The sequence below is a fragment of the Peromyscus eremicus genome, chromosome 7, assembly GCF_949786415.1.
Source record: "Peromyscus eremicus chromosome 7, PerEre_H2_v1, whole genome shotgun sequence".
In the NCBI taxonomy this organism is placed as follows: domain Eukaryota; kingdom Metazoa; phylum Chordata; class Mammalia; order Rodentia; family Cricetidae; genus Peromyscus; species Peromyscus eremicus.
The window spans coordinates 78232673-78256788 of record NC_081422.1 but is presented as its reverse complement, the minus strand read 5'-3'; the positions used below and the strand labels follow the sequence as shown (position 1 = coordinate 78256788).

Sequence of the window (24116 nt, the reverse complement as noted above, 5' to 3'; positions counted from 1 at the left end):
ATAGCCACAAGCCTATGGTATAGCCAGGGTGCAGAATGTGGTGGTTTTAGTGAGAACGCCTACCATAGGCTCATATATTTGAATGCTTGGTTCCCAGCTGGTGGAACTGTTTGGAAAGAATTAGATGGTGTGGCCCTGTTGGAGGAGGTGTGTCACTGCAGGTGAAGTTCCAAAAGTCCAGACCATTCCTAATTAGTTCATTCTTTCTTCCTTGTGCTTATAGATCAGGATAGAAGCTCTCTGCTCTACCACCATGCCAGTCTTCCTGCCATGATATTCATGGACTCACCCTCTGAAACTGTTGCTGTGGCCATGGTGACTTATCACAACAGTAAGAAAATAACTAAGAAATAAGTCTGATTAAATAAACTAGTTATAGGGAAAAAAAACTCCTCATGATCCTGTATTCTTCATTTTCCCCTCAAATTTATTTTTCCCCAAATCACTGCCCATCATCCACCAGACTGTCTATACTACTTGTTGCATAATGTGTCTTTCTTTTCAACTCCTATCACAGTATTTGAGTGTACAAGTCAAATATTTTAATGAACTAGTGAATAAATGACTTCCTAAGGACCTTATATATGTATGAGTCTTTTATTCCATCATCTGTTAGAAGGTTGTTAATGAATATTCAAAGACGTGTTGTTGTGTAAATGAAGGATTTCTCTAGATTCACCTTCTTACGTAGTGATATCATTCTGTAAAGTGCTGGTCTAGAACCACACTATATAATCACACCATGATATTAAATCTTCAGAGGAGAGAAGACTTCTACTTACAGAGAAAAACACAAAGCTTAAAAGACAATTCTAGTGCTTTCCACATTTGATTTCTGTCCAGAGCTCAACCATCTATCTTCCAATTAAGATGCAATTGTCCAGCCTATGACTTTATTCTTTGTTCATATACTAAACCTAACATTATCCTGGAAGTCTCAAAGTATGTTGGAAGAGATGGGACGTGCAGAGCTCCTTATGCTGCATGACAGCACACAGTGTTTCTTCATGCTTTGCCAACTCAAGTCCACAATGAGAAAACAGGAAGAAAAAAGCCACTTCCAAAAATAATGTCATTCATTCTAAATGTCCATTCATTCTCTTTATTCATGCTAGAATTTATTTCAAAGCACACTGTTATTTTGATTCACAGGAATTTTAATATGTTAGGACTCAGAAGATTAAATTTAACTTTTCTCATGGTACTCCACCCCAGGCTTCAAGGTTTTGCCACAGATGCCCAGCTAAACTACCAGTGAAACCTATGACATAAAGCAAGACCATTTCTCGCAGGCTGGTTCTAAGTGAGGCATGCCACAACTAAACTACTCAGATGTCCTTATCTTTTCTTTTCTTTTTTTTTCTTAGTTTGCTTTTTATTATTTTCTTCTATAAAATACTCATGAAAAGATCTTTCTGAGCAATAAAAAGCATCCTAGAACACAGTACTGATGAACTTTTCCTCCTTCAGCACAACTAACTTTGGCTCTCTATTATGAAAATAGTGTTCTTCTCTTATTTGAAGGGAAAACCTTACTGTTCCATTTCATGAAATATGGTTGGGGACTCAGAAATTCTCAGACATGATGAACAGTGTTATGGTTTGGATCTTATATTCCACCACCCTCCCTGCCCCTATCCCAAACTCACATGTATAACATTTGGTTGCCTAGCACAGCAGAGTTCAGAGGTGGGGCCCCGGGAAGTGATTGAATTGCAACAACCTTGACTTCATGGATGGAATAATCATTTATATATTCATAGATTAATGAGCTTCAGGGGAAGGCTTTGTTATAGAAATCTCTCTCTTTCTCTCTTTACACACACACACACACACACACACACACACACATATATATATATATTTCTATCTCTTTCTCTCTCTCTCCCTCCCTGTCCTCCATTGCTCCTCCACCGTATGCCCCCTTCCATACTTTTCTGACATCCAAGAAACCATGGAATGAAACCTCTGAGACTGAAGCCAAAAGAAATCTTTCTTTCTCTAAGTTGATTTTCTTAGGCATTCTATCATAGTGACAGAAAGCTATTTAACAAAGCATTATAAAATATAGGAAAAATGGCCAGATTCTTGACTGAGATCACATGGATAGGATTGAAGGAAGTCTGAATAAAGGGCAATTAGAGTCAGTTTTGTGTTGCTGTGCAATGATATATATCTGTAGACATCTGGATATGTCTGTGCTGGGGAGATGGGCAGAAGAACATGGCAAGAAGAGCCATACACACAAGATTCAAATGCAAATAGGTAACCTTATCAGGCCTTTGCTCTGGATTGACAAGGCAAAGTAGTTTATACACATGCTCTTATTTAGTCTTCATATTATCTCTTGGAACAGGAGCTATTATTTATTTTAAAGGTGTAGTTTATGTTAATCTCCAAAGGCTGCTCTAAAAACATACCACAAAATTGGTGACATAAAATAACAGAAATCTGATCCTTCATAATTCTGAAGACTAGAAGTCTGAAATCTAGCAGACTCTTCTCCCTGGGGGTCTTTAGAGGTGTTCTATTTCCTAATGCTCTCCCAGCTTTCCACATCTCTCAGTAATCTTTGACATGTTGACCTCTAAGAGTAGCCAGACTGTCTTTGTATTTATAGAGCATTGTCCTTTTGTTTTGTCTGTATGTGACATCTGTGATGGCTGTTCTTGGTTGACTACATCTGGAATTAACTAACCCCCCCCAAAAAAAAATGGAGGGTACACCTGTGACAGAGTTTTGCTTTACTTGAAGTGGGAAGATCTACTTCTAATCCAGATCTTTGAGGTAGGAAAACACACCTTTAATCTAGATCTTTTGAGCTGGGAAAACCCATCTCTAATCTGGGCCACACCTTCTACTGGAAGCCTGTATAAGGACATGGAAGAAGGAAGCTTTTGCTCTCTGCCTGCTTGCTCTCACCTGGCTAGCATGTCCACTCCTTCACTGGCATTAGAGCCTACTTCTTCGGAATTCTGGCATATCCTGAAGACCAGCTGAGACATGCAGCCTCATGGACTGAACTACTGAATTCTTGGACCTTCCATTTCATAGGCAGCCATTGCTGAATTAGTTGGACCACAGCCTGAAAGTCATTCTAATAAATCCGCTTTATTTAGAGAGTGAGATTCATTCTGTAAGCTGTTACTCTAGATAACCCTGGCTAATACAACATCCCTCTGCGTGCTTACCATGAAGCCATCATTCCCATTCAATTTAGGTCTCACTGTATTTGCCAGCATGGCTTGAAATCATCTTAACTGGGTGTATCTGTGAAATTCTATGTGCAAATAACTATCATATTCTGAGACTCCAAGAAACATGTGATTTTCATGGGAGAAGGGACTAAACAGCTCTACCATAGCCACTATAAGGTTACTGAGACACACACAAACTCCAGGTATTTATTTTAAATTTGAAAACATATATAATAAGTAATTTGTGATTTAATATATATAATTACAGAACACGAGATTATTAAAAACCTGAAGATTCGGTCTTGAAAAACAGAAGTATAAAAACATAAAAATAAAATTATAATAACAAGTAAAGTATAATATTCACAACATATTAAATATAATGAAATATTAAATTAACAAATTGTAACATGTACCTTAAAGTTTCTAGAATTTAGTGTATGTAAGTAGATAATGGAAAATACAATAAAAAGTCTATCAGAAAACAAGGAAGGCAAGTCTGACATCCCTTAAATATATACTTTAAAAAAGAGAAAAATCAAAGGAATGAAAAAATAATAATAAATGACAGTTACAATGACAAGCAATGTCTCGCCCACAGTGAAGCTATTAGGGAGTGAAAGAGCAGCTTCAGTATGCTGACAGGAAGTGATGTCAACCCAGAATCTGTTTTGTTTTGTTTTGTTTTGTTTAAACAATAAAGAGTTGAGTTCTACATTTCTCTCCAGCATATTACTCTCCATTCATTGCAACATTTCATTTCTGCTTTTCTTTTGGTTTCCTGGTAACTCTGAGGATTGAATGCAGAATCTCATACATGCTAATAAGGCACTTTCCCAGTTAGACCCCCACCCCTGACCAGCCCCAGCTTCTAGCCCCGTTCTCCAGGAAATGTAAGCACGACATGATTCCTTCTATAATGTATTCTGGTTTGTTTGCATTTGTTTCCCATGTCTGCACTCCTCTTTCACTTCCTTCTCTCCTTCCCATTAGCAAAACAGCTTCCATTTTCTTTCCTCTGTTATCTTGTGGGTAGTACGACCATTCCTGTTTCGTTACCGAACACCACAAACGCTACAATTTTCATATCCTCAAACAAGGATACTAACAAAGGCTCTACGCAACTTTGCAGCACTAAGAACCTTCAAATGCTTTGAGGGAAGCACTGGGTGGTGTTTGGCTAACCTCACTTCAATCTCCCCGGTCTCAGTTCTCACAGCCTGGCTGCCTGGGTACCTTGCCAATGCATTCAAGCCCACTTCATATTTTCCCCAGCTCTGTGGTTTGTTCTCAGAATAAAGACTGATTTTATACAAGCTAATCTAAATTCCTAGAAACAAAGCCTCCCATCTAGAGTTGAATCTTAATAAGATTTCAGTTTTAAAAGATTAAAAGCCGGAGAGCGATGACTTTAACAGAACATTGTAAAGCAACTGTTATCAGTGGAGGAAAGGGCTTTCCTTCCAAACTCATAGAGATTAAACAAAATTGAATGAGAAGACTATTTTAGTATATTTTAAAAGGCAATAACGCTTTAAAGAGATACACAGTAAAAGAAACATATTAAAAGAAAACTGTAAATGTTACAAATAAATTCCAATTTATCAACAACAGCAAAAAAAATTAAATGTATCATTTGAACTCAAATGGTTCACTAGATCTTTAATGGTTGAAGAAGGATTCCCCCAGGGGCACATACACAGAGTGTGGAGTATCAAAAGTGCAGCTAAATAAAGTGGTAATAATCTCATTTGAATCAAACAAAATGGACTCAAGGCAAAGGCATTAAGCTAGATAAAATGTCATTATGTAACAATAGAAAGTAATATTTGCCAGGAAAATGACACTATTCTGTAGTTATATGCACCAACTAATATAAAAAGAAAAAAGCAGTAGAAATATAAGAAGAAATGTGTAAAATTCATTTCACCACAGAATATTTTATTATGGCCTTTTGGCAGTTTCTAGTTTAAACAATAAAACATTGAAGACATAGAACACTGCTAGTCAGGTTGTGTGAGGTTACAGTGCAGAAACAAATAGGCCTTTAAATGGAAGGATGATTCAATGCAAGCTTGTTTCTCATCAGTCAGTCGGCAAGAATCAAAGGTAATTAGAGTCCCATAGAGGCTACTGGGCCTTCTTCACTCAACTTCCCAAAAAGAAATGAGAGAAAGGGAATAAACTTCATGACATATAACTGTCACAGGCAAAATTAATAAGCTGGAAAGAGTGGGAAAATATAAGACCCTTCACTAAGAAGGAAAGAACAATTCTGTGGACTTTAAATGACATTTGAAGGCCATTTAAACTATATAGAAAATGTGATCACATCTCAAATATTTTCAAAATACCATATAAACTAAATTAGAAATTAATGATAAAAATGCAAACTAAAAGACACTCCAAACTCTTATAACTAATAAACAAATTCCTAAATATCCCATGACTAAAAATAAAAAGTCAACATTGTGGAAATTAAAATATTTCAAAGGAAGAATTATCAATAGTACTACAATATGCACAATAGTATTCTTAGAAATAAACATATAACTTTAAATGCATAATGAAAGCATAGTCATGAAAGTAAATCAACTAAGCATCTACCTTCGGATGTTAGAAAATTAACAAAAGTGCTCTCAAATACCCCCAAAAGATCATGAAGGAAATAGTAAATAACAAAAAAAAAAGTAAAATGGTGAAATCAATGGCTCAACATACACAAATGTGCTTCTTCACAAGTCTATTAAAATGGACAAGATTCTGAAAAGACTGAGGAAGAAAAGGAAACACACATGTACACATACAAATGGGCTTTCTAGTCTACCAGAGATCAAGTACTCCTGGATTCCCATCAGAACTTACAGGGAAACTCTCACAATGTAGATTAACAAGGATCTCGTCATCTTCCTTGCATGGGAGCCCTGCTCTTCCAAGTGAAAGTATACTGTAAAGGAACAGTGGTGGTACCTGCATTACAACTGTGAAGAAAGTCTGACACCAGCTTCTTGGGGGGTGGTGTCCTTAAAAACCAGGCTGATATCACTGTTCCATTCCCCCGGATCTCCAGCTACAGCAGAGTCTGTGCTTAGTCGTACCAATATTGATTGACTTGTCCTTGGAATCTACACTGACCAGGTCTAGATGGCCTTCCAAGACCCACAGTTCATGGATCCTATGATAACATTCCATAGAATGATGCTAGAACAACTTGATATACAGCTAAGAAAAATGAAACTTACGGTTTAGCTCACAACACTCTACATATAACACATGAACACGTACATATTTCAGGTAAAGACTTCACCACAAAAAGTGAAGGGAAAAAATCATCATCAGTCTTACCTAGCTGTGAGCCCCGACAGCTACAATAATGACTGGCTTAGCAAAATATGTCTACTAATGCAGTAGTGGCATGGATACTTTGGGAGTAACCAGCCAATTTCTGGTTTGATTTAAAGCCCCTATACAAAACAGAAGTCACACTTAATATATTAATTGGGCCAAAAAACTTGGATCTAAGTTCATAAGTTATGAACTTAGGTGTCCTGCTGCCTGTTCTTACAGGACCTAGCTACATGTTTTAGACACCAAGAATAAACTTCTCTTAAGTTCCTTAGAATCTATATTACTGGCTTCAGTTTGCCACAATTACAAGAAGGTTCATTCAAGCTTGGAATGCCATAAAAAAAAACATTACACCAGGAGGGGTGCTATGGTTTGAGTATGAATTTTGTCCGCCAAGGGTAGACACATTAAAGGTTTGGTTTCCATCATGGTAATAATGAGAGGTGCTGTGGACCTTTGAGAGGTACGGCCTGAGAGAACATTGTAAAAGAAAGGGTGGAAGCAGTGTAAGAGCTGGAGGATGGGAAGGAGTGTCACGAAAAGGCTGCCATCCAGATATGACATAGCATTACCATCATGAACACAAAGCAGCAATGGATACCTACCTGTACGACACTGAGCATGCAACATTTCATTGTAAAGAAAGAAGGTACCGCTGAGGTGCCACCCCTTCCTGGGGAGCTAAGGACTACTAATAATTGCTAGAGAAAGGGGTGTCATTTTCATTGATGGTGTAGCTTCTGGGTTGTTAAGTAAAAATGGTTCATAAGGGAAGTAAGGGAATAACAGAGGATAAGGAGGGTGAATATAATAAGACTACATTGGGCACATGTATGAAACTGTCAAGATATTTTAAAAAGAAAAAGAAAAAAAGATATGGATCTCAAAGGGAAAGCCTTAGCTCCTTAGAGGCATGTCCTTGAGAGAGATTGTGGGATCTTGCCCACTATCTCTCTCTCTCTCTCTCTCTCTCTCTCTGCTCTTCTTCAGGGCTCTACCATTTGGTCAAATGCACTCACAATGATGCCACACCCGCACCAGGGAACACATAAATTAAGACACCTTTCTTGAACTTGAACCTCCAAAACTGTGAAACAAATAAGTTTTCCTTTCTAATAGTTGCCTGAGTTTTCCCTTATAGTAACACACAGCTGATGAATAAAGTCAGTGATGAGGTTTCCTCTGTTGAAGATCATTTTCTTAACCAGTCCCACATTTCCAGTCTTGCCTACCATGCAGGCCCAGAGCTAATTCTAACTCATTTACAAACCTCTTCCTACTGACTAGTCACATAGCTACTAGACCTTCTGAACACCGGTTACAGGTGAACTTCACCCTCACTGCCTGTTATTTAAATTAGTTAGCACTTGCAAGAATTTGTGTCATGTCTTGTTGTACGGTCATGGCCTACCTAAGTGTATAAAACATACACAGAAAGTGTTTTTAAATGAATATACAAATATATGCATATCATCCCACCCTTAAGGGATAAGTCTATGCCACAGTCACCTTTGTATCTTGACATAAGTGTTGGAGGAATTAATGGAGTCTAGTTGCCTTCATCTTTAATTCTACAGAGATTACTTAGTTTGCCCTGAAATTACAGCATCAAACATTCACTAACAGTCACTCTCAGCTCCAACAATTGTTGTATAACTTTTCTTTTCTTCTTTTTTTTTGCCTCACTACCCCTCCCAACTCCACTAATAGTGCGCCTGCTAAGTAACAAGTTCAGCATCTCACTACAAAAGGGAAAAATTAAGGCATCAAGTCCACTTGATGACAGGTTCTCTTAGAGCATACATTTGGATGAGGTGATTCATGCAAAGTACAATTTCCATGAGAGATCAGAAGCCTAGCGTCTCATTGGTAGAGAAAATTAGTTTTTAATGGAAAGTGAATATGTTACATAGAAAAATTATGGAACAAACATGACCCTAAAGTGCCCTGACCTTTAAAATCTGAGCAAAACACTTCTAAGCATAGTTCAAAAAATATAACATTTCTTGGCTCATTAGTTGATAAGTCAGTTTGAGGAACATTAGCACACGTAATTCTGAAGCTGATCCAAGAAAGAAATTGAAGTTTCTATGGCTACAGAGTTCAGTGGGGAAATGAAAAGGCCATTAGACACTTTGCAAGCAAAATATCTCTTCTGGAGTCTAATTTCCTTTGTCACCAAAGACGGTTTTTCTATGGAGAGAGATCCAATAGCAAGAGGAAAGACCCTGGGAGTCCCCTAGACTGCATTTCTGAAAAGTAGATTTTGAAAGTTGAAATACAGATTCTTTATTTTTCCAGCTTTCTTAAGGCATGATTGACAAACAAGAATTTGCATATATTCAAAACCTACCACATGATATTTTGAGAGAATATACACACTGTGAAATTACTGTCACAATCAACCTAATGGACATATCTATTCCCCCATATGTCACGCTTGTGTGAACACATATGATGGGAACCCTGGAGATCTAGTTACTTCATAAAGTATGTGATACATTTTTTGAGAAGAAGTCTCTTACTATGTCACCAAGTTGGTCTTGAAATTGTGAGATCAAGTCACTCTCCAGGTGACAAATGCCTGGAGTAATAGGTATACACCACAATATCTAGCTTTATGATACATTTATTGTCAACTACATTTAATAGGACAGACTTCATTCTCCTCTTCTAACAGTATCTAAAACTTCAAAGCTCCCAAATTTAGCTTGTTCATTCTCATAAAATCCAAACAATGGCATGCCTTTTTCCTACTTTTTTCCAAAATCCCATTGTAAATAATACATATAGAGAAGAAACCAGTGTAATATAAGTATATACATATGTATGTATAATTAAAGATAAATACATAGTGTGGTGTGTGTGTGTGTGTGTGTGTGTGTGTGTGTGTGTGTGTGTGAAGAGAACCAGATATTGCTGTTTCTGGAACTTATCCCATGTTTTGAATGAGTAAGCAGAAACGACCTACTGGAAACAAGAAATTCACAAGATGTCAGCTCTGTAATGCATGTCAAAGGACCTCTAACTTAAATCATACATGTTTTTAAACTCCTCCTTTTATATCTTCCTAGTACATTTCCATTCTCCCTGCAGTTCCAGCCACAGAGGCAGTTGATAAAGTTACAGCAGCTGGAGAACAGACACTCTTCATGTCCAGTTTCCCAGGTCAGGCTTCTGTGTTTGGTTTGGCTACTGTGCTATGAACTGTACCTCTGTACCCACGTCTGCTTCACCATCAGGAAATCTAACACTCCCTGCACACATACAGCAGCAAACCAGAAAGTAAAGAGATTCATTTGTCATGTCCACACACCTCCTAAATGTGCAGTTTGTGCCAGAGTATGCCACTACTGAGCAGATGGCTGATACATGTATATAATGGAAACTACCTGTCTAAGGAATGGGGGATAGAATCAGAGACAGCTCTAGTATTCTAAAATTTCAACCAGAAGGAGTGTAAGTATTGATGCTTCTGAACACAGAAATGATAAAAAGCCAGAAAAGGGCAAGTTCTTGATGGAAAAGTACTGCATCAGTTAGACTTCAGACATGTTCAACGGTGTTTGGTGGGCCAGCATTTTGTCCAACAGAAGACATTCTGGTATTTGAGTCTTTTTTTCATCATTTGTAAGGCCATGAGGTTGAAGAATTGAAAAGATAAACGAATGGTTGACACAAAGTAAAAACATGTCTCTGGGATCCATGTGCCCATTCAGTGTCTCTCAGCTTTACCCACTTGGGTATGCTTCCTGTAGACTTCCACTAAAGCAGCAGAAGGCTTGTGCAGGATAATACAGTCATACTTTGAACCAGCCCTATCTATCTTTTTCCTTTTACATTTAGCAAGTTGTCTTCCCACCTAGTGTGAGGCGCTGTCAAACAAGCTGGATGAGCCACATTGAAATGTAGTTTTTTCCTCTTGGTGTCCTCTTGGCCAAAAGACAGAAGGAGGAGAAAATGAACAGGCCAATGTCATTTCCCTCAACTTTCCCATTATTCTGCCTAAACATGGGTTATGTGGTCAAGTATAGGCACCTACCAAGCAACAGAAGTGTCTTTCAGCAGCTCTTTGTTATGGGATGTCTTTCTGTACACTGTGAATATGTGTTACTCTGATTGGTTGATAAATAAAGCTGTTTGGCCTATGGCAGGGCAGGATGGAGCCAGGTGGGAAAATCCAAGGGAGATGGTGAAAGGAGAAAGGAGAGGCAGGGAGACGTCAGCGCCAGCCCACTGTCCAGGGAGCAGCATGTAATGGTACACAGGTAAAGCCATGGAACACGTGGTGATATTCAGATTAGTAGAAATGGGCAGAGTTTAGTTATAAGGGCTAGCTAGCAAGAAGTTTGAGCCATAGGCCATGGCCATGCAATTTGTAATTGATAAGCCTCTCTGTGTTTATTTGGGTCTGAGCAGCTGCAGGACTGAGCAGGACGCAGGAAAATGTCCAGCTACAGCCACCAGAAAATGATTCCAGCAATAAAGCTTCCCTATCATTAGTTATTGTGCATCCCTGATTGTAGCTAGAGTTTTCCTGCCTGGCCCACAGTCAGGGCAAATCTCTCTCACCTGCCAGTCCCACAGCCACTCAGACCCGACCAAGTAAACACAGAGACTTATATTGGTTACAAACTGTATGGCCGTGGCAGGCTTCTTGCTAACTCTTCTTACAGTTTAAATTAATCTATTTCCATTAATCTATACCTTGCCACATGGCTCGTGGATTACCGGCATCTTCACATGCTGTTTCTCATCGTGGCGGCTGGCAGTGTCTCTCTGACTCAGCCTTCCACTTCCCAGCTTTATTCTCCTCCTTGTCCCGCCTACACTTCCTGCCTAGCCAATGGCCAATCAGTGTTTTATTTATCGACTAATTAGCAACACATTTGCCATACAGAACTTCCCACAGCACCTGATCATGCCTCTTTCCTCTCATACTGACTACCCAGTGTTTACTGACCTAATAGAGTATGGGTACTTAACTCTGCCCAAGGCACTATCTTCTTGACAGCAGCTAGACCATGGAACCAAGATGGAATGTGGTTGTGAAATCTAATGGGTAGCCTGAGATTAAATTCTTCAGATACTATGTTAACAGAGTAGAATGGAGGCAACGTGAGAGCAAGGGATAGTGGTCTCCTTCTGCTCATCCCTGAATAGCCTCCATTCAGCAGGACTGGGGAGAATAATTACTATGGAATACTGTATTTTCTTCCTTTTGAAACAGAGTAATCGTCCTTATCTTAAGGTAGGTGCTAATTCATTACTTTTTTTTATTCAGCAAATACTGTGGAGTCACTGGAGATACAAAGCTGACAAGGCTCCAGCTATGAAGTGGGGTTAACAGTCTGGATGGTGAGCCATATTAGAGATGCAGGCATGTGTGCCTGATGGAGGCAGACTCCAGAGCATGGGAAGGCACCTAACTAAGCTATCAATGGGAAAACAGGGAAAGCCTCTTGAGAGGAATTAGTTTTGAAGAGCATAGAAGATACCTAAATGAAGTAGGGGAGGCAAGAATTTTCTATAAAGAGGAGTGAACCCAAGGGAGTACCAGACAGATATTCCAGGCATAGATAATAGCAGTCAGCCAGAGATTGAAGCTTGCTAACTGCACACTTTTGCACATACCATTTTATCTGAGTTTCATCATTCCATGTATAAAGAGAAGAAAATAAAACTGTTCTATAAGGAAGTTGTAAAATTAAATGAGATGATACGTGCTCAGAGCTGTGATATATAATTTCCAGGTAACAGTTATTCTTCTCTAAGCCTTGAGAACTGCCAAACCGCATTATCTCTGCTATTTATAGATAGGACCTATAGTAAACAGGAAGGAGTTTGGAAAATTTAATAACTTTCAGATTTTTCAAATGCAAATACAATCAGATTATGAAACACTAGAAATTCTCAAGGCTTTTGGTTAAAGTTGGGCCATCCATGTCCTTTAAATACTACTTGTCTTCTTTATTTTGAGATGAGGCTTCCATTCATCCCTTAGTTTCAGCATGCATCCATATCTGCATTCTGAGTACAATGAGTCTGTTTGAGGTTCACCAAGTCATAAGAATCACACACCCTTTTTTATTGCCAAAGGAAAAGATGCTATCAAACTCCAACACAGCTTGAGCTCAAATGGAATAGCCTTTCAATTCTGAGCAATTTTTCAATTTGACTAGAAAGACTCATATCCCCCTCAAAAATTCAATATTTTCCAAAGAGAAAAATGCAGCAGACATGTCTCTTTTTACTTCGCACATAAGGATGAGACAAAATGGCTGTTTAATAACAAAACCATAATTCATACCAGATTACTCAAAATATGTTTGCACACATTTAAAGCTTACAGATAAATCTAATTTGCAAAAATATGTGATTTGCTGTTCCTCACTTACTCATCCTTCTTTCCTTTACTTGTAGATGGGTGTCACTCCTAGGCCCTCTTAGGAGTCCTGTAGAATTCAGAAAGGCTGTCTCCAAGGCAGTTGACAAATCCTATTTCTCATGCAATGACCGCAGGATGGAGACCTGAGAAGATACTTGTGGTGGTATGCTCATGGCACTTGACAGTCTTCACAGACTCCTGGCAGAACTACAGACAAATCATCCCAGGGCGCATGTGGAAGAAGAGACTTTATGGAATGATCAAGTCCTCTTGGCAATCTGTGGCTACTGACAGCCTCAATTTGATTCCCACAAATGGGAAGCATTAGGCCCTGCACTCTGGATTCCACATGCCTTCCCCAAAGCTGTGAATGTGGAATTGTGCATTTCTACGGCTTCAAATGCCATAGGCACAGAAGGTCTCCAAGAAGAGTGAAAACCCCTCCATTGTACTTTAGAAATACATAAGAAGGACTCTTGGAACACTGTGGACTTTAGAACAATGATTTTCAACTATTTCTGGTCAATTATCTACTACGCCCATGAATGGGATAGGAGTAGAGAGGATATATCATCTATACAGAGCTGGCCAGCCTCATCTGGCCTTTAGTGACTCCAAACTGAAACAAGATCATTAACTTCCCTTTGAGTTTTTAATTAAACAGAAAAATAGCTTATCCTAATATTTATTTTTTGAGTGCCAACCATGTACCAAACGCTGAAGCAGATGCTAGGAACAAGATGTTGAAAATACATAATTCCTGTCCTTAAAGAGCTCTTGGTGGGGTGTGGAAGAGTAACTATTTTTACTTACGTCCTGTGAACTATAAACATATCAGGTGTTATTCTGGTAAAAATGAGGTGCATGTGAATCAGATCTCAGAGGATAAGGAAAGGTTTTTGAAGTAAATGCCCTTTCAGGTACAAAGACAGGAGAGAACAGGCAGATATATGAGCAGAAATTGCTCCACACAAAAGGAAGAATACATGCAAAGCCACAAGGGAAAGATAAGGGAATGGCCAGTTTAGTAACTAAGCATTTCAATACAATGGTCTGGGCAAGAACTGAAGCTACAGAGTCTGAAAGCAGTGCAAAGGAATCAAAGTGCCCAGGGTATTTTATTCTGTGATCACATGCTTGAACTTTATAAGGATGATAATAAACTTTCAAAGGAACTCAATCAGGTGAAATGAATGATTGCATGTGTATGTCATAAAACTTTGGAACATGGAAGGAGCCAGAGAAAACACTTAGGAGTCTGGAGCAATGATTTAAAAAAAAAAAGGACACATGGTATGATGTTATGGTTTGAATTTGTGACACAGGTTTTAGGATGATTAGTGAGCTTTGGGTAGTGGGGCCTAACTAGAGAAAGTTAGTGGCTAAGGCCAATCCTTCAAAGTTGGTGATGGTTAGTTATTACTGATTGACATGCCACACCTTCCCGGCCTCAAACTGAAAGCCAAAATTAAACCTCTCCTTTAAGCTGATATTGTTGGGTGTCTCATCACAGGAAACAGAAAAGTAACTAGTACAGGGTTATATTGTCCCTGTCTGCTTCCTCTCACCCTTTGCTCCCCGGGCAACCAGGAGGTAAACAACTCTTCCAATCATGTGTTCCTGCTCACAGTCCAGACCGAGCACCCGCTGAGTGAACATGGACTGAATACTATGCAACTGTTAGTCCAAATAAATCGTTCCTCCTTTAAATTTCCCATCAGATTTTTTTTCCCAGGGATTCAAAAGTCACTAAGACATATCGGTGCCTGAACTATGACACTGACAATGGACATGGACAGAGAGTCATAAACAGGACAGATGACTAGAATGTTTAAGTCTTAACGATTATTTGTAAAGAATAATGGAGACAAATGAATCAAGAATGAGACCTAGGCTTTTAAATTAAGCAGCTAAATGGTGCTATTCATTGGTGCAGGAAGACCAGAGAGGCAAAGCAGAAAATAATGAGTTCATCTTATATGTTAGTTTAGTGTGCCAGAAGGGTACCAATTTTTTTTTTAAATCTAGTAAGAAGTTGTAACTATAGATTTAGATTTTTAACCTCAATAAATATAGATTGTCATTGATTCTTCATCTTATTTGTGGTACTTGACATCATAACTAGGTGAAATCACCGAGGTCCATATGTGCAAGATCATGACAAAATGCAGAAAGACCAACTATTGAATGATCAGTCAGGAAATCAGAGCTATCAAACATCACAGTAGAAAAATTACTCAAGAGGAAAATCTCAGAAGCCAAGAGTTTCCCAGAGAAGGGTTCAGTCCATGGTGCCAAATGCTACAGGGCGGTCAAGGGAGATAAGGTCTAAGATGTTTCCTTTTGACTCAGGGTTGTTTCAGGCCAAGATGATAAGTCCTTCTCCAAAAGTATCATCTCAGCAGACTTTGATTCTGTCTGGAATACAGCTCATCAACTTTCCACATTAGCAACACATGCGCTGGGCCACTTGTAATCCACAACTGAGACAAACTGTTACACAGCTACAAGACTCCTTGACATTAATGTTTTGAAGATAAACCTGAAAACTGAACTTTTTTTGAACAAAAAGAGCTTGGGATGTTTTCATTTTCCTTCGCTGTCAAGTAGTGAGCCAATGCTTGGGCACTCTTCACTCAGGGATGTAATAAATTCATCTACTGTTTAGGGTGGGTTATTCCAGAAGTCTCTCTTGCTACATGTCCTTGCAGTGAAGTTCAAGTAGAGTTTCCTGGGAACTGTGATTTAGGCAAGAACTTCTACATTAATACTTTTATTAGTATTTACATATACATTTTAATAAAGAAAATTCTTAGCCAAGTTTGCTTTTGAAAGTTGCATGTACAATTTTATGATTAGCTAAAATATGTGAACTTTGATGCAGAACTGTGTGAGGCATACTCAATATTGGTGATAACTAAATTAGAAAATTACAGCATGGTTTTTCCAGGAAGTTCAAAGTTTTTTCTCTGTGCATCTTGGCACTTAATGTATATAATACAGACAAGGGATAAGTATAGTTCTCAACTTTTCACACACAGAAGCTATTAATGTAAGCCATTATTTCCTCCTAATTCAATATGAAACTGCCCTCAAAACTATGGGAGCACATAGGAAAATGTGTCTCCTGCCAATATTTTTTGTCTTACATTCCAGTTCTACTGACAGTAGATGATCTTTATCTATTTGGGATGGCGTAGGAAATGTCTTATGGATCCAAGTTGTCACAATTAATTGGAGTCACTCAACTCATCAAGGAATTCCATGCCATTACATAAGCTTGCAATTCGACCTTTGCAAAAGGAGTAAGAATGTTAGTTACATAATTGAAAATAAATGTGATGCCATAATTCTGTCTCCACAAAACCCCCGTGTTGCCAGCTTTCCACAAAAGTATTATCAATGGTCCAAACAGTCCATAAATTACATATATTTAGTTGAATTTATTTAGTTTACAGTACGTAAAGTTTTTATTGCAGTAAAGGTATCTACTTTGATGTCTGCCTTCTTGCCTCATTTTCAAGCACACAATAACATTTAGGGTAACCGATTGCTACACAGTGGATCTCAAGGCTCGCCTTGCTCCACTGCAGCTACATTACCCATTGAATAGGAAAGTTTTATTCTCCCAAGCCCCTTGCAGACACCATCTTATGCTCTGAGTCTATGAATTAGACTGTTAGATTAATCCTAGGGAAACTATGAAGTATTAGTGTCTTGGTGGCTGGCAGTGTTCTCTGAGTCTATCCATTCTGCTGGGAATTCAAAAATCTCTTTTTTAAGTCTGAATAATACTGTAGCTTACTTATGTGCCACATTTCCTCTTGTCTGTCCATAACTGGCAGGCAGTCTCAGTGTTTTCACATTGTGGCTACAGTGAAATCATGCTGAAAAGAACGTGAGTGCTCATATCTATTTGAAACCCTTCCAGTTGAGGCTGCTCAATCACATGGAAATTTTGTGTTTACTTTTTGGAGAAACCATTGTGCTGTCTTCCACAGCAGCTGACCATCTTTCATTCCCAGCAACAGTGTACCAGAGTTCCCCTTTACTCATACTCTCAACATCCATTGTTTGCCCTTCTTGATGATACTCATCCTGGAAGGTATGCAATAATAAAACACTATCATTTTTTACTTGCATTTCTCCAACAGTTAGTGACACTACTTAGGTGGTTTAAAGAAGAATGCTCCCCCATTGGTTCATATATTGTAATACTTAGTCATCAGGGGGTGACACTACTTAGAATTAGGAGGTGTAGCCTTGTTGGAGTAGGTGTGGCCCTGTTGGAAGAAATTTGTAACTGGGGGTTTAGGGGAGCCAAAGCCAGGCCCAGGATCTCTCTCTCTTTTCATGCTGCAGATACAGATATAGAACTCTCAGCTCCTTCTCCAGCACCATGTCTGCCTGAGTGCCCACTGTGATGACAATGGACTATACCTCTAAACCTGTAAACAAACCCCAATTAAATGCTTTCATTTATAAGAATTGCTGTGGTCATGCTGTCTCTTCACAGCCCTGACTAAGACACACATTTTTAGCTTGGTTTTGGTTTTCATGAGATTTTAGTGGTTTTTTGCTTTTCTCTCCTATGGAACTACTTAGGAATTCTGGACATTAGGGGAAAAAATGAACACATACGTATGAGCCATTTTTTTCACTTTCAGTGTCCACATTTAGCCAAACACTATCAATAACAGTAGTTATCATTTATGGGTTACTGTGTATCAGTTGACCATGTTTATTTGTAGCTACAACCATAAGTGGGCTTTCAATTACAAATGCTTGATATATGAAACACCCAAAGCTTAAAGGGGTTAAATAATGTACTTCCAGTTCACTTAGCAAGTATCCCACCCTGAACTCCGGAGCTCATACTATCAGGCACAACATTACACTGCTGTCTCCCCAGGGATCTTGATCCTTTTCTGTCCACTAAATAGCAACTGTCAAATTAAGACATTCACAAGCATGCTCAAATTCAAATAAAATATCCAGCTTCTGTTAAATGCCAGGTGCCCACAAATGCTTTTTCTTCAAAACTTCTTTCTGGCTCTTTCCTCAGCCCATGATGTGAAATTAGGTTGCTGCTGATGGACTTATTATACACCATTCCCATCCAAGAATAAGAGACGCTTCCTTTGATGTTGAAAAAGTGTGTGGAACAAATTAACATGACTGGCAAATCAGTGCTTCCTTCAACACAGTTGGCTTTTCCATGGGAGCATGCTCCATTCATTCTTTCAGCATGTCCTGCCGAGTGCCAATAACTGAACCTATGCTAGCTCTGGGGAAAACAAGAAAGAGGGTGAAGACTGCATCTCTGCTCTTTAAAAAGACAGTCCATCATCTGGAAAGGGAATCAACTAAAACCAATGTCCATATACGATCTAAATACAATGCTTTCTAAACTACTTAAAAATGCTAAGAATAGAAGAGAGGTACATTCCAAGATGTACAAGACCTTTATCTGCCATCTTAAGACAAAGATGAAATGGGAAGCATTGGCCTTTGATTTCCTGACCACTAGCACTTCCATATCTTTGCAGTTTGTAGAGGCAGAAGTGGGCCACAAATAGGAGGGGGAGGCAGGGTAGGTAGCAATGTTTAGTTGTCCTGGTAACTGTGACAGGTCTCAGCCTTCAGCCAATAGTAACTAGAGTTTTATAGTCTTCTGCAGAACTCTACACAATTAAACATCAGTTTAAGTGACTGCATTAGCTGAGGCGTTCCAAAGAGAGAAGGAGCGAGCCAGTAGCTATAAGCTGGCAGACAGAGGAGGGAAAATGTGCTCTGAATACCCAGTGAGTCACCACACAGACATAACGGAGAGGGTGCCAATTTTGCCTGACAGTGTGCCAGAGCCCCAGCTCTGAGCAGGGTCAGGATTTGCATAGGAGGTAAAGTCTGCTGCCATTTAATAGTCAGCCTGCAGTATCAGATGAGTGGTTAGGATTCCTAACAGTCCTTGTGTCAAGGACTGAATTCTCATGGTTCTGAGGTTCTAGGTCTGGCCTCCAGAATGTAAAAGTCTGCAGTCCCACACGGGTGGCAGACCATCAAAGGCCCCATTGAGATGTTCCAAACTCACACCAAGAGCATGATATTCCATATTTCTCATTCAAGTCACATGTCAGCTGTGATTGCTTAGTGGCCCATTTTCTCATGTGGCTTAACATGTCACCAGATTCATGTACACACTTCTTGTTTATTGACTATTCAAGGAGTGTAGGAAATAGGTTTATATTATGTGTGGTTGGCCCATGAATTGGCATGTGATAAATAAGCCCAGTTGAGTTATTCTCCAAGAACAACAAAGTAATTTATTGTGGCAAACATAGACACAAAATGGGAAAGTGTATGTCTGTCACCATAGCATAACAAACTCATCCTCTGCCCCATAAGAAAGCACGTGGATCATGAGTGAAAATGTGGTTTTCCCAAGAAAGGAAGAATTCTTTTCTTTTCTAAACATAGATAGGAAATGAATGCATTGACACTACAACTTTCATACATTTTAAGCATAAAAATCTGCTAAGAAGGTATCAAGAATAAAATAAGAATCTTCACAAGGGTGGAAGAGATGGCCCAACAGGTAAGAGTGCTTACTGGTCTTCCAGAGGACCCAAATTTGTTTCCCAGAACCCACATCAAGCAGATCACAGCCACGTGTAACTCCAGCTCCAGGAGATTTAATATCTTTTCCGGTCTCCATGGATGCCAACACACATGTGGCAAATATTCATTCAGACACATACACATAAGTAAAAATAAATCTTTAAAAAAGAATCTTCACAGGTAGTAATTCAATAAGAATCTGTATCTTATTTATTTTTGTTTATGTATGCAGGTTCAAAGGTCAGCCTCCAGTGTTGGCCATCAAGACCTGTCTACCTTGTCTGTTAAGACAGGGTCCTTCACTGGACTCTGGGACTCATAGGTTAGCCTAGGTTGGCTGTCCAGAAAAACCCAGTGATCCACCAGTCTATGCCTCCCCAACACTGTGATTAAAAATACACACTACCATGTCTGGCCTTTTATATTGAAGCTATGGAATTAATTCATGTCTTGAAACTTACATAACAAGCATTTTACTGATTGCATCATCTCTCCATTCCCAAAAGTGCCACTGTCTTACTGTTTATTAGGAAATGTGGGATATAGCATTTATGAAAGAAAGAACTGCCAAAGTATCTTCATAAATTACCATGTACATGTTTTTTGTTTGGATTTTGTTTTTTGTTTGTTTATTTTTTTAAGGTTCTTTCTTTGCTGGTGGGTGAGGTACTGAAACTACCATAAAGAAAAGTAAGATCAAATCCCTTCTTTGTACTGCATAGTACAAAAAGACAAATGCTTTTTACGAGACTAACAAATGACCAATAACACATGAAAAGATGTCCATCATCTTTAGTCATCAGAGAGACGCAAATACAAAACACACTAAGGGTCCATCTCACCTCAATCAGAACAGCTATTATCAAGAAAATAACAACACACACCTGTGAGAATGCAGGATACTTATGCACAGTTGGTGGCAATACAAGTTAGTACAGCCACTTTGGATATCAATACAGAGGGTTTTCAAAAAAACTAAAAATAAGAACACCATGTGATCCATCTTGACCACTCCTGGGTGTAGACCCAACGGAATCAAAGCTAGCATACACAGAGCTCCCTGCATTTCCTCATTTATTTCAGCAGTACTCATAATATCTAAATTATGAGATTAGCCCAGCTATCCATCAGAAGATGGATAAATAAAGTGCAGTAAACCCTAAAGAAGATTGAAGTTATGTTTTTCACAGGAAAACAGATGGGATTAGAGGTCATCACCTTAAACAAATTAAGCCAAGCTCAGAAAAATAAATACTGCATGGTTCTTTTAGGAACAGAATCTAGATTTTTTTTAATGGACATAAAAGTAGAAACATGACTATTAGAGAAAAAAGATAAGTATATAAGGGAGAGTAATACCACATAAATATGATAAAAATATTTACATGAATGCAGGAAAGTATCAGACCAATTATATATTATTAATATTTAAATATATATTATTTATATTATATATTATTAATATTAAATTATTAAACATTATTGTCATAAAACTAAAAAGTAATTTTAAAAACAATGAGTCGGGGCACTTTGAAGACCTAACTGTCACCTGCTACTACAAATGCCTTGAATGACTAGTAATATGAGAGCAAACACTTTCTCAGTTCACTTGGTTGAAAATGGGGTCATCTTTAGGAGACAAGACATGTAAGAAACAAATAAAGAAGAAATGACAATGAAAGTGAATAATTATAATTATAAAGTTCTAAGAGTCCCAGAATTTATAGAACTCTTGGGAGTGACCATGAAATCCCCAAAGGATGTGAGGCAATGGTATCTGTTTTGGCAGATGAGATAACCTCAGCTTACAACTGAAATCCATAAAAGTATGTTTGCATCTATATACTTCTCCTCCCATCTCCCACACATACAACCCTGGTCTTGAAGGTCATTACTCATGAGAGGATAGGACCATGATGTATGTTCACAATGTTAAAAGCCACATGATTGCATGTGCATGAAACAAATGCAGGAAGGACTAGATGGATGAAAAATTGATGATAGATAGATAGATAGATAGATAGATAGATAGATAGATAGATAGATGACAGATAGATAGACAGATGATAGATATGTAGATAGATAGACACATGATAGATAGATAGATAGATAGATAGATAGATAGATAGATAGATGATAGATAGATAGATAGATAGATAGATAGATAGATAGATAGATGATGGATAGAGGGCAAGGCCCTTCCCAACATGGGTGATGAGAAAAGAGATACAAAGTGAGAACCCCCAGCTCAACCCTGCAGGACAACTAGAATCAGAATGATTTGTTGAAATTAAAAAGCATGTATGAGAAACACAGGAAAGCTCAAATCATAAGAGAGCGTCAAAGATAAGTACCTGGGACACAGACAGAGAAGGACAATCCAGGGACAGACAGAAGATGGACAGCAAATACTCGTGAAAAGCATGGATGGTCTGAGTCAACACTGGAGGACCTGGCCTGAAATTGCAGGGTGGGGATACTGTTTCTGTGTGGTCTTACAGATAAATCTATATACATATTCCAAGGGTCTCCGGGCCGTCATCTCCTGAGATCCCATCTGGAAAGTTAGTTATAGCGTCCAGACTTGCAAACAACACTCAGCTCCATCCAGGTCTCTGTGGAAGATTAGAGGTCATGAGGCCTGTAGTCCTGACTTCTGTTATTTACCAGAACTACTGAGCTTCAGCACATTTACAAAAAAAAAAAAAAAAAAAAAAAAAAAAAAAATGCTTCAAGCCTTAAATTCCCACGGCTTCACTAAACACAGTCTTCAAGAGTAAATTGGATCACATATGAGTAGCAATGCCTTCCAGATCAATGAATTACCATGCCTCTGCGGTGTGTGGCCAACACTTTTGTCAGGCCACCAAAGGGGGAGAAAAAAAAAACACAAGTGTAACTAATTGCAGTTAGAGAGAACAATGACCCAGGAACACCCTTTGTGGGAGGGAGAGAGCTGATGTGGAGTTTTTGTCTCAAGAGAGTTCATAGCCAGCCTCTTCATATTTCTGTGCTTCTGACTTAGCAGGGACCTTGCTGCTTAAACTCTTCTGCACGTGTATGGCTGTTCTTCCTTTTTTATGCTCACAAAGCTGCCTCCACAACATCCATGCACTCATTTCTGATGCCCAGACTACCTTCCAGACAGCAGAAGGGAAGGTGCATATGGCAGCCTGTGGGAGGCAGACTCTTTCAGGAATGACATATGAAATCGTTTCTCTAGAACCCTGGTTCTCAACCTTTCTAATGCTACAACCCTTTAATATGGTTCCTCATGTTGTGCTCACCCCCTAACTGTAAAATTATTTTCATTGCTACTTCATAACTGTAATTTTGCTACTCTTATGAATCTTAATATACATTTTTTTGGAGACAGAGGTTTGCCAAAGGGGTCTCAACCCACAGGTTGAGAAGCACTGATCTAAAACTTGTCACATCATAGCAGGGCGTCATATAAAGAAAAGAAGACATTCCAAGCAGAGCCTTCCTTGAGGTTCTGTTTGTGGGAAGCAAGACAAGCAGTGTGGAGCTGATCAAACTGGTGTCCCATCACCTCAGAGCCTTGCTTCTTGTTCAGAGCCAAGCAGACTGTCCAACTAAGCTGGTCTCTGTTTTCAGGAAGCCCCGACCATGGAGCCACAGTGTGTTGGTCATTAACACCCTCCGCCAAATATCTGTCATTTTTCAGAGACCTGCAATGCAGTTAGATTGTACTGGCCTGTTGCTTGTTTGTCTCTTACCCCTTGAGTTGCTCTTGGGACTACCTTTGTCCACAAAATATGAGAAAGGTCATTCACAATACAGGCAGGGACTTTCAGAGTAGACACATCTCCTACCTTCCCTTTACTGCTGCCACCGCAGTAAATTGTGTGTTTCCCTGGCTAGAGGCAGGGACCAGAGATGAGGAGCTGAGCACCCTTCTCCTCTGCTTAACCATACCAGAAGCAAGCAGGAAAAGGAAAGGTACCTGTGCTCTTTCTAACCACTGAGATTTCAAGGGGCTTAGTTCCTGTAGCATAACTTGGTCTGTCTAAATGGCTCCACAGATTTTTTTACAACACTATCTCAGTTGCTTTTCTTTTTTTCCTTTCTTTCTTGCTTGGTTGCTTTTTTTCTTTTCTTTTTCTTTTTCTTTTTCTTTTTTCTTTTTTTTTTTTTTTTTTTTTTTTTTTTTTTTTTTTTGGCTAGGGGAAAGCTTGAACCCAGTCCCCCAACTATCACAAATTATGCAGTCAAGTTTCTTGAATCTGGGAAAATCACAGGGTTCAACACATCTGGAGCTCAATGGATAAGCCTGGCTTGGGAAAACCACCTTCATGGTTGTGGCGCTTACCCTGCTAGGTAAGTATCATAGTTTATTTTCTATTGCTGTGCTAAAACACCATAAACAAGGAAACTTTAAAAAGGAAGCACTTAATTGGCCTTTCGGTTTTAGAGAGAGAGAGTCCATGGTGGCAGAGTAAAGCATGGTATGGGGAGCAGAGGAAGGCCTGAGCCTGTGAAGTTCTGAGTGAATGTGTGTTGTTGACAAGAGCCCACCTTGTCAAGGAGCCCAGCCTAGCATC

The 24116-nt window shown here is 39.0% G+C and overlaps 1 non-coding gene across 1 annotated transcript; it reads right to left on the bottom strand.

Moving 5' to 3' along the window:
- Window positions 1–23736: 23736 nt before the first annotated feature.
- Window positions 23737–23900, bottom strand: LOC131915779 (U1 spliceosomal RNA). The gene has a single exon (XR_009380430.1). It is a non-coding gene; the product is annotated as a U1 spliceosomal RNA (small nuclear RNA).
- Window positions 23901–24116: the final 216 nt, after the last annotated feature.